Consider the following 12068-nt stretch of genomic DNA (forward strand, 5'->3'; position numbering starts at 1 on the left):
TATGGCTGTGAAGATATTACTGTTCCCCCTCGGATAAGTCAGACATTAGAAACGCTTATAGATGTTTTGTGCACAAATTTGTTGCCTGCAACTGCTTCGACTGGAGTATTGTAGTCTGGCGTAAGTGATCACTTACACTGTAAAAAGTTCCGCCACTATACGGTGGATATCCGCCATTAAACAGAGGAATTGCCCGTAAAAATACGGAAAGTATGTCGTGTTTCAAAAGTACTGCAAAAGCTGCGGTTAATACAGGAAAATGCTCCCAGTTTTAATGTTTACGGACATTTATTTGACTGTTATAATACAGTGGCGACACTGTTTCGCACGAAGCAGACAGAATTCGGTATTTTTGTTACATTCGTATTTTTGCCAGGAAAACTGTACACCCTATCTTAACGAGCGCTTGTACTCACAAAGTTTCTTCTAACAATATTTTATTGAACACGCAAACTGTACGCATTACAAAGATACGCACAAAATGTGAGAGCTAGCCTTCTGCTAAAAGCTGCAATAACAGATCGTATACGCATCCTCTATACCAGTCGCAGTTTGCGGCACATACGGGCCTTGTAACTCTGATTATATGCGCAAATATATGCGTTTGTTTGCAATGTTCTCAAATTAAGCGTGTTGTAGGTAATAATGCAGCATATATGTTTATTTGAACGAAGAGCAGCGGGCATACGTGCTATTGTAAACCAACTTGCAGCACTCAGATGCTGTGCAGTTGGAATGACATTGGCGCTCTAGGCAAAAAAATTATGCGCACTGTGTGTCAGTACCGAAACGCAGGGAGTGGCATAATAACCGTAACTGCGTGTACATTTAGCAACAAATTGTGTCGCAGGGAACTGGCTGCCTATAGGTCCAAGCAAAACGGCTGGATGAAAGTTTCTAATGCGTGAAGCAATTAACCCAAGAGTGAAAGGGCTTTGCTGAACTGTAATATAGTTGGTTCAACTCGATCATTGTCATAATACTTCCAGAGTATCTCGTCTCTGTCAATAACTGTCCATTTAGTGGCATATAACGATTACGCATAATCTTCACTGTTAATGTGTGGTCAATTCTTGTGGTGAAATGTAATCGAAACATTTGGCACTTCACCTTCAAACAAGACCGTTCAGCGCGCACGTTCTTGTATGGCAGAATAAAGATCGCAAACATACGTCGACATGTGCGCAAACTAAGGGAAGGTGACTGAAGATAAAGGACCTAGTACCATGCTAGTATTACGTGCACCGTCAAAAAGAAAAAAAAGAAAAAGGAAAGAAATACCGTCTAGTGCCGAGTTTGAGTAATGATTCGAGCTTTATTTCTTTTTGACCTAGCATGCAACGCAAATTGTTCCATGTTCTTTATCCCTGGGTAAATGTTATGACATTACTCATTTTTACCACTTCATTACATGCCGCAGCCACTCCAAATTAGCACTATACTAAAGCTTATAGAAGCATCGCATTACACAGCGTTGCACTGCATTGCCCCCATGCACAAACCTTGGCGGCCGATGTGGAACATCCTTTCTGCCGTAGGCGTCACGAGAACTTGACGCCTGCGGATCGCGCCATATATTATATATATATATATATATATATATATATATATATATATATATATATATATGGTTGTATTGAAATGCAACTGTTCTCCGCGCGCACTCTAAACCCTCGATTTCACGCGTGATTGATTTGATCCTACCCGGCGAAAAAGACAACGGCTCTGACACACCACCAAACCTAGGGGATGGTCGGCCCTGAAAGCCTAAAAGCCCTAAAATGTTTGTGTATCCTCCGACACCATTTCCCCCTCATATTCTTGCTTCTGCGATTTAATTATAGCATTACGAGGCTGTTTCAGATAGCGAGCTGCAGCTCTTCCTTGAGTGATCGCTCTTGGTAGAGTGGTCATTTTAAGTTTTATGGTACTGTGACTTAGGCTGTGCGTGGCAGCCTAAATCTTGTCCATGAGTTGGAACACTTGAAGAGGCAGACATTACTAGCACAAGTTATCAAAACACATATTCAACTTATTTAATAAGGGATTAACTAAGTAACTTCTTATTTGACCACATTGCGCCGTATATTGGAATTTGAAAAGAGTAGCCGGTGAGCTTGCCAGACATGTCCACTTGATGTGAGTTTCGAGGGTGACACCATTTTCGAGAAATTATTTCCAAAGTCGAATGAAATACATGGGTGTTCCACTTACTTTTGTGCTTCGATACAAAAAAAAGCGCTTTGTTAAATAAAGTATGTGGAACAACAGTGCATTTTTTACGGCGAGTTCGATGACGCATGTCTCCAAACTGGCGTCATTGAGGAAATTCATTCCATGTGGATACGCCTTGCAAACTCATCAGCTCCAATTTCAAGATTGCCTTATGTACGGTATAGTAATTATTTTAAGAGGTAAGAATGACACCTTTATTAATTGTTGAATGTGTGTTTAGATTTCATGTGCGAGCAATGCCCGCCTCTTTAAATAATCCTGCGCTAGGAATATAATTATTTTTTTGCACAACAGGCTACATTTAAAATTTCCATAAACTGAACATTGATCTCCCTGTATATAAGTGCAGCGTACGGAGCATCTAGGTCAACTTTAGTGTCATTGTTCTGTGAGCCAGCTTGAGCCATTGCTCGGAGCATCAAAAAGACAAGCGTCGGGCGCAACTTGTTGAAACTTCAGCGAACTTAAACCTTTATTTCTAGAAATGCTGGATCTCACCTCATAGTTTCTTTTCTTCCACACATTTCTGACCTGTAGTTAACAAATTAAAAAAAATATATTTCCTGCACTCAGAAAAGTAAGCCATCTCAATAGGCTAAATATGCGGAAAGCAATTTATTTTTACCAGCACACGTCTCCAAAGTTAGGAATTATAAGTTTGAGCACGACATACGAGCTGCACGCGAACCGTAAACATCTTCGATGTACGCTGCATGTTTAAAAAGAGGGCCGTATAGCATTGCCATTCGCGAGGTGACGCTTACATAACATATGCAGAATAAGTTTAATGTAAAATAGCGCTAACCTCAACGGTTTGCTACGGTAGCATTTTTTTACCCGAGGTGGATCATTTGTGTGATTGTAAATGTCAACAAAACAAGTGATGTATCGTCTTATTTGCGCACTTTTCTCGCTACAAAACTAAGCGTTGTTCTACTCATGCATATTTAATCAGTTAATATCGTTTCTAGTTGCATGGAAGGAGATTACGTGCTGCGCAGCCCATATAGTGACCTAGTTAAACAAGAACGCTATCCCTTATACTATTTTAAGGTGTCCTTCTTGCAATGCATGCGTATGTGGTCGACCCAAAAGTAATAAATAAAAAAAAAAACATTCCATTGCTCCAAGAAAGATGTCTCAGTCCGATGTTCTGGGTGACCCTGAATCCATATGCGCCAGCTGATATGCAATTTGAATCAGGCGAAGATGCTGACAAGCCAAAAAATAGACAGGTCGGAAAAAACAAGCTTTGCTTTCCAGTGAGACGCATTGCCGCTCGTCTGAACTTTTCAATTATTAGTTACACCCTCGCCTATAATAAATACAATGTCCTTCTACGAATACCTTCGTATGTGGGCGACCAAACGGCACTAAATAAAAAAAAACCTTCTTTTGCTCGACAAAAGTTGTCTCAGTCCGTTGCTCACTATGCACGCTATATGTGTACAGCCAGACATACTATTTGAATAACCTCGTTTTTACTACAGTGCAAGCATGTAACAATGTCTTCAAAATTCTTATGAATGCTTAAATCATGAGATTTTCTTCGTAAAACGGGAGCACATGTACTTTTTTAACAGCGTAACACAAAGTTTTCTGATCCAAAGATAACGGGCCTTAGGTGCCTTAGGTGCCTTAGGTTAGTGCCTAACCATGGTCAATATAAAAATACTGCATCTGGTGGTCACCAGAACACATTTTTCTCAGTTATGCAGGATGTTTTACTGCGAATCATCAAGCGTGTGTAGCATAGCTCCATTTCTACATTGCATATGGTAATCGGAGTTGACGCCTCGGTAAGGCTTCCTCTGAATTGAATAGGTTGCAATGTTTCTACGCTGTAGTGCAATAAATCAGTCGGCAGGTATATATCATCGCCATCCTTCTTATCCTGCTGTCTTCTAGCTTTTGTCACACACGTGCTCGCGCAACACTGACATGCTGCGCAGTTCAGTAATAGCTTGGACAACAACAATTCATGCTACGCTGGCAGCTATCCTTTGGGCAGACACACAACTCATCACTGATACATGGCTTGCCTCAAATGAGAAAGCTGGCACCGTCAGGCATTCAACAAGTGTCGTCCGGAGTGCACTCCACTTAGCTATTGCTTCAAGGAAAAGAGAGCATTGAAACACGTTCTCTACAGTTGTCTGTTTTATTGCAATTAACATTCTTTGCCTACTTCAGGCGTTTAGAGCTACTCTAGGTACCTATCGTAACACAGTGACCCCATTACCCAAGATGTCTTACAACTTGGGCTGATGATCACGTGCTCGTGATGTCGTCATGGTCGTTCCGTCGTCGTCATTCCAGATATAAGATCCCACTCATCTTATGACGTCGTCGTCACGCTCTGTACGCCACATCAGCGGCCAAGTCCCGTAGTAGCTTGTCTGAAATACTCTATTATCAATGATCGCGGGTCTTGCTACAGCTTATTGGCAGTTCGTCCGTTGAAAGTGTCAAGAAAAATAGTGACTGCTGATACTCCCGCTCCAGGCCTGCTCCAAAGAGCACTAGCCTATGTGTGAATGAAAATCAGCAGCCGTGAAAAAAACACAATTGAAAGATAACGCCTATTAACACATGAACCAATATCCCAGCATTCGCTAGTCCAAGTAGAACAATTGTGCTTATAGAATGTTAACTGGATTACAGAAAATTAGTTTTTATTGCATCTCTCTGAGACAAACCTGTAATGATTTTTGTGTCAATTCTAGCTTCGTCTTACAATGAGGGCTCCATGCTTGTTTGTATAGACTGTACAGGCGCGGGAAAATTGGTATTTGTTTTGGGAGATTAGGTATACAGCCACATTCATTGGGATGTTTTCTCGCGATTTGAATATCGGCATTAAGTTGGGAGTGCAAAGTTACTTTGAAGAGCACCATCGCACACGGCAAATTTTCTTAAATGAAATTTTAATTCGCGCGTACTGGCGCATGCTTGCTCACGTACCTCACTTTGCTCAGTGTCCATTCATATTTTATTATATTGTCTTAGTGCTTATATTCGTACACACCTTGTACTTGCAGATACAACACGTGAACATTCTGGAGGAACATCGCCCACGAAGAGAAACCTACGTGGTTAGCCTGTGGAAAATCAAATGTGAAAATGCATTTCAATTATCAAGTGTCACGCATAATGCAAATGTAAATATCTGTCGCATAATAACTATCATATCCATGAAAACCTACTTTTTCCTATTTAGATTCCACACAAACAAAACATGGACATTAGGTAACAAGATTGTAGATATGTTTCTCATTGTCACATGATCAACAATGTTTGCAATGTTACTGGGAAGATCATTTCAATGTTCAGTACCTTGTTTTAGGGTGGATGAGGTATTCGCGCTAGTTTTGCCAAAAGGGGGGGGGGGGGGGGTTAGGAACACGGATAGCTGATATAAATGAAGTGTTTTGGAACAGTGCTGACACACATTTATGAGAAGATGGATGCATGCCAGCAGCTGTAAACGGCATTTTGGACGAAAACATGTCAGTCAACATGGCGCTGAAATCAAGACAATCATTGTTATTGTTCTATCTCACCAGCCATCATGGGGCTGCAGCAAACATTTACACGTACAGTCATTTACATACGTTTCAAATGGGCTATTATGGTAATTTTCCTAATGATGTCACTTACAATATTTGCAACAGCCGCGCGGCTTTGTATGCCACGCACACTATAATTTCTGCATTTCAATAAGGTGTGGTTTTCTCTTTTTTTCTCTTCTCGATAAAGAGCTACGCGCAAGCTTAACGGTTATGCACAATTCCACCTGAGTTGACTGTGCCGCCCCCTTTATATTAGTGTAAGTAAGCAAGCTTCATCCGGAATAAACTCTATTTTTGTTCAACTAAGAGGTCTTTGGACGCACAGGTTGGAAAATTCTAGATGTAGCCACATCCGGCAACGAACGCGTGCGTGCTATTTTAGACGTAATTTTCGGTTGGTTAGAAGGCAAACTGGACCCATCGTAGGTGATAGCTGCATGTGCACTGTGTTGTCGTACGCCTCGTTGAGCTAGTGTAGTGGCTGCACGACGGGTAGTTCGCTCGCCGTAACAGTATCGCTTCATCGTGCCAGCGTTCTCATAGCGTGTGTCGATTGAGATGTGTTCATGTTTGCCTTTGTGCACGTTGCACCGTGTGCGATAGTTTAGTTAGTAGAAAATCTTTACATCACTTTATACAACTGTTAGTCTACTTACCTGGCTGTGGATAGCTATATAATGATCTGTTGTCGGAATCAACTGATTTTGGCGTAAGTGCGACATTATTATACCATAAAATCACCTGTAAGTTAAGAGTGTTGCATTCCCATTTTTTTTTTTTTGCGATTCGCCTCTTTCGTATGCGTGTCCTTTTTATTTGACATACAGAAATGGATAGGATCGTGAAGTTTTCATTTTGTTATGGATAAAATAGCTTTATATTACATGAGATGGCTGATGGCCATCGAAGATTTCTCCAACCAGAGTTCCTGTCTAGCGTTGTGTTCCTTGCGTGCCCGGAATTTCATTTTAATTATAAACCAAGAAATGTAACAGGAAAATACTATTGCTACAGATATTATAAATAGAAAAATGACTATCCCATTTTGTTAAAGTAACGGTATGCGCACTCAGAAGATATACGACAATAATGCAACAATACTTCTCTGGGATATGTACGAGCAAGTCTCGTGAACACAGGAAAGTAATCAATACCAAGAACGTTTGTGGCGAATACAGTTCGCGTTCCCCAGACAGTAAATACCGCATCAGCGCATAGTTTCTTCGAACACGTGTTGATAATTTGTAGATCAAAGCTGTAGCAAAGTACTGAAATTAAGTTTCTAATTGAAGATCGAAATGCAGTATGCTTCGTCCTGTTTTAATTTTCCTGTGTTTTTTCCAAATGATTAGAAGATTTGTTGAATCTTTGGTTGATGTTGATACACATCATCGCGTTTTTGACTTACGATACTATTATATATTCGAGTATACATGCGAGTTCATTCCGTGCCCGGCTCTTGAAGAGATATTCTGCAAGTCCATCAGTCTATGCAACGCATACGAGGCGCTGCAGAGGGAATGAACCACCTAAACTACACATAGGTTGGAATAAAATCACTACCGTAAGTCTCCGAATTGTTGCTTCACCTAGATCAAGAAAGGAGATTCCTAGACAAGAAGGTAACGCACAGACATGTGTGTGGTGTATCACAGAGAACCAGTGTTGAAGATTACGAAACCGAGGTTGTGCGTGAATTCGTTCATATCATGCCCCCGACTATTTTTGTTACACCGCCCCACATTGGGTGTTCTGTGTTAAATTCACAAAATACTATGCGAGTTCCAGTGTTTCGGCAATTGCTAAGCTTCCAGTCACAGAGATAAAATCGATCAAGAAGGTAGGAGCTAATTAACTTTTTTGCATATTTTGCCCAATCTTTTCGGGTGATGATCGTTATAGTTGCACTCTGTGGAAAAAATATGGGTGTATTGAGCAGCTCTTGTTCCTGTGTTATTTTTTCTGTTACGCTAAAAGATTCTGGCACTTTGTGAGGTTTCCTCCTCTTTTTAGCTTTAGTCGTAGATGTGTGTTCCTTTAGTCATCGCTGGCGAAGAAGTAGACTATAATGAGTGTTCACGGGGAAGAAAGCCATTTGTGCAGTTCCCCATAGAATACGGGCATAATTAAAGAGCTCACTTATGAGCACGTTTTCCTGTATGATGCTTTAAAATTAGAACTTGTATTCACGAGCGAAAATTATCGCACATTCTAATGATGAATGTCGGTTGTAACGCAATTAGGCTGCGAGCAATGTAGCGACCTACCGTATTTCTGAAGTTATGTTCATTTAATAGGTGTAGTCTTTCAGATTTCCTTTACTTCGCCAATAGGAGATATTCCGGTATCCTCCATATTACTACTGCACTTGCTTGCCAAAATCACCTATAACCATGAACGCATGACGAAGACTCTGTGTCGTCGACACACTAACGATAATGGGATGACGAAAAATTAATGACGTCGAATGAACAAACACGGATGTACGATGACAACGGCATAACGACAATGAGGTGACTAATGAAGTGCTGTAATGAAATGGGAACATTGAGATGACGACGACTGTAGGACGACGAAGGCGTGACGAGAATTGTATGAAGACAACTGGATGTAGAAGCTGGAAAGACGACGATTGGACGACCAGGACGACACTGTGACCAAGGCAAAAGCATGAATGCATGATAGTGACTGTAATCATGGAGGAATCATCACAACGGCATGGCAACGGTGGCCTGATCATGGTTGATTGAACACATAAGTATTATATGATGAAAAATCAGCGAGGCCGATGGATCGACTAAGCTGGTATGACGACGGCGTTTTGAGGACAATGGGATGACGTGAGTGAAATGCGTGCTCACTGACCTGGAGAGGCAAAGCAGAAGAGTGGGTCTAAAATTTAATCTGCATAAAACTAAAGTAATGTTTAACAGTCTCTGAAGGGAACAGCACTTTACAATAGGTAGCGAGGCACTGGAAGTGGTAAGGGAATACATCTACTTAGGGCAGGTAGTCACTGCGGATCCGGATCATGAGACTGAAATAATCAGAAGAATAAGAATGGGCTGGGGTGCGTTTGGCAGGCATTCTTGGATCATGATCAGTAGGTCGCCATTGTCCCTCAAGAGAAAAGTGTATAACAGCTGTTTCTTACCAGTACTCACGTACGGGGCAGAAACCTTGAGGCTTGCGAAAAGAGTTCTACTTAAATTGAGGGCGACGCAACGAGCTATGGAAAGAAGAATGATAGGTGTAACGTTAAGGGATAAGAAAGGAGCAGATTTGGTGAGGGAACAAACGCGAGTTAATGATATGTTAGCTGAAATCAAGAAAAAGAAATGGGAATGGGCAGGACGTTTAATGAGGAGGGATGATCATTGATGGTCATAAAGGATTACGGATTGGATTCCAAGGGAAGGGAAGCGAAGCAGGGGGCGGCAGAAAGTTAGGTGGGCGGATGAGATTAAGAAGTTTGCAGGGACAACATAGCCACAATTTGTACATGACCGGGGTAGTTGGAGAAGTATGGGAGAGGCCTTTGTCCTGCAGTGGGCGCAACCAGGCTAATGATGATGATGATGGTGATAATTTGAGGTTTGAGGTTTATTTATTGATTTCTTTCTGTACATCAACAGAAATCGAAGCAAAAGCAAAAGGCTATACAGCCTGACAGAGGCTTTTGCTCCGAGATACAGTTCAGCAAGCAGGCATAAGCAGACAAAAGATAATCATAGAACAATCTAAATTGTCTCTAGTTATAAAAAAACAAAAAAATATAACAGAGTAAAGAAAACAAGCAGATCGACATTCATATATTGTAACAAGCAGCAAAAAAAAAAAAGGAAACAATGTGTGCTACGAAATAAAACACAGTGTACATTGAGTAAGATAAAAAAGTCAATACACATGGAGGTTGTAATCAACACTTAAACAGTAATTAAACATATTCAATGCAATTTTCAAGAAGTTTCTTTAAACCTATTTTTGGAAATTTGTTTATTTAGGTCTAAAATGTTGCCAAGTTTATTAAGCAGACTGGGTATTTGATGCAGAATATGCTGCCGACCATAGGTAGTTCTAATTTTTGGTGTTCTTATACTTTGTGACCAGAGGGAATATTGAACACATCTAGAAGAACTGTACGAGGGGTATGTCTTATTATTTTGGATATGAAGAAAAAGCTTAAGATAATAGATTTGGTTAGCTTGCAATATGAAATGTTTAGTAAAAAGCGGACGCGTGCTGAGACCTTGCGGCTGACCATAATATCCCTCAAATATTCGTAGTACCTTTTTTGTAATGTGAGTAATGTGGTATAGTTCTGTGCTGTCGTTGTGCCCCAAATCAACACGCAGTAACTAAGCCTGGAATAGAATAACATATAATATAGCGCTTTCTTGAGCCAAAGTGGTAATAATCGGCTTAACCTGTACATACATCCAACACTTTTGCTTAACTCTAATGCTAATTTATTTACGTGTTCATTCCAAGACAAGTCTTCCTGGAACCATACGCCCAGAAATTTTTTAACCTTAACCTGCTGAAGCGTCTGGCCCTCAAAGTAAACATTTAGGCTTATATTCCGTGGCCTATTGATAGGTGCAAACAATATGTTGTAGTGGGTAACATGCATGTGGCGCTGTGCGGACTGCCACCGCTGCGGCGCGAGACCCGAGCTCGGGCTGCTGATGCGAACGGCTAGGACTCGCGATCAAGAGCTACTTGCGATCCCTCGTACGAGCTGCAATAAACCCCCTTTCATTTGGTGGAGGTGCGGGGTAGACCTCGGAAACTGGAACTCCGAAGCCGGACGCTACCGACTGCTGCGACCATGCCTGACGAAACCACCCAGGAACATGCACCACAGCCTCCGGCGGTCATCGTTTCCGGTGTGTTGCGCCAGCGTGATCCTGCCATCTTTAGCGGCACCGATGATCATGACGTGGAGGATTGGTTGTCATCTTACGAACGGGTGAGCCAACATAACAAGTGGGACGACGTCACCAAGTTGCACAACGTGTTGTTTTACTTAACCGGCGTCGCGAACCTCTGGTTCCGAAACCACGAACACGATTTCGCAACATGGAGCACATTCAAAACAAGTTTCGCTGAAGTGTTCGGGCGCCCCGCTGTGCGCAAGCTTCGCGCAGAACAACGCTTACGGGGGCGTGCGCAACATCACGGTGAAACTTTCACAAGTTACATCGAAGATGTCATTGACCTGTGTAAGCGCGTGAATCCGTCAATGTCAGAACAGGACAAGATAAAACACATTATGAAAGGCATTGATGAGGACGCCTTTCAGATGTTGTTAGCGAAGGATCCGCGCACCGTGGCCGAAGTTATCAATTTGTGCCAAAGTTTTGACGAGCTACGGAAACAACGCATCTTAGCTCGGCGCCCACCGCCTACGGAAGATTCGCTAGCAGCATTAATTATTGGCGACAACCACACAACTTTGCTGACGCAAATAAAAGAATTTGTGCGCGAGGAGGTCGCACGACAGCTCTCGATTTTGCCGACCATGGAGAAGCCTTCTCAATGTTTGGCTCCAGCGCTCCGACAGATAATTCAAGAGCAAGTGACCGAAGCTCTTCCACCTCCGTGTCAGCCGGCTCCCGTGGCCGCGCCTCTGACGTATGCTGAAGCCGTTGCGCGGGCGCCTCGTCTACAGGGGTTCTCTCCTCCGCCTTCAGCGCCTCGCCCGCCGGTGTTCTCTCCTCCGCCTTCGCCTCGCCAGCCGGCGGATCCCTTTTTCAGTGCACAGCAGCAGGGTCCAAATCCTTGGCGCACTGCTGACAACCGCCCAATATGCTATGCCTGCGGTACCCCGGGTCATGTAGTGCGCTTCTGCCGCCGGCGCATGCCGGCCTTCGTGGGCACCCCGCGACGACCCAGCTCCGACTTCCGACCTTTCCGTATGCCTTCACGACCACCACCAGAAGTCTACGCTGCTGATGACATACCGGCACCGCAGTCACAGCTCTACGGCACTCGTCGCTCGCCTTCCCCTCGTCGGCGCTCACTCTCACCCATGCGTCGTAGACCCAGTGCCAGTACTGCTGAGGCGGAAAACTGATTTCCGCAGTTCCTGAGGCACGAACTGCGTCATCGTCGGAACATCAAAGTCCTCGTTTTTCCCCCGCTAACGTTATTGAAGTGTGCGTTGATGACATCAAATCCCTTGCGCTCGTCGATACAGGTGCTTCTGTATCCGTGATTAGCGAGAAGCTTTGTCGTGCATTGCGGAAAGTGACCATG

The sequence above is a fragment of the Dermacentor andersoni genome, chromosome 8 (genome assembly GCF_023375885.2).
Source record: "Dermacentor andersoni chromosome 8, qqDerAnde1_hic_scaffold, whole genome shotgun sequence".
Lineage (NCBI taxonomy): Eukaryota > Metazoa > Arthropoda > Arachnida > Ixodida > Ixodidae > Dermacentor > Dermacentor andersoni.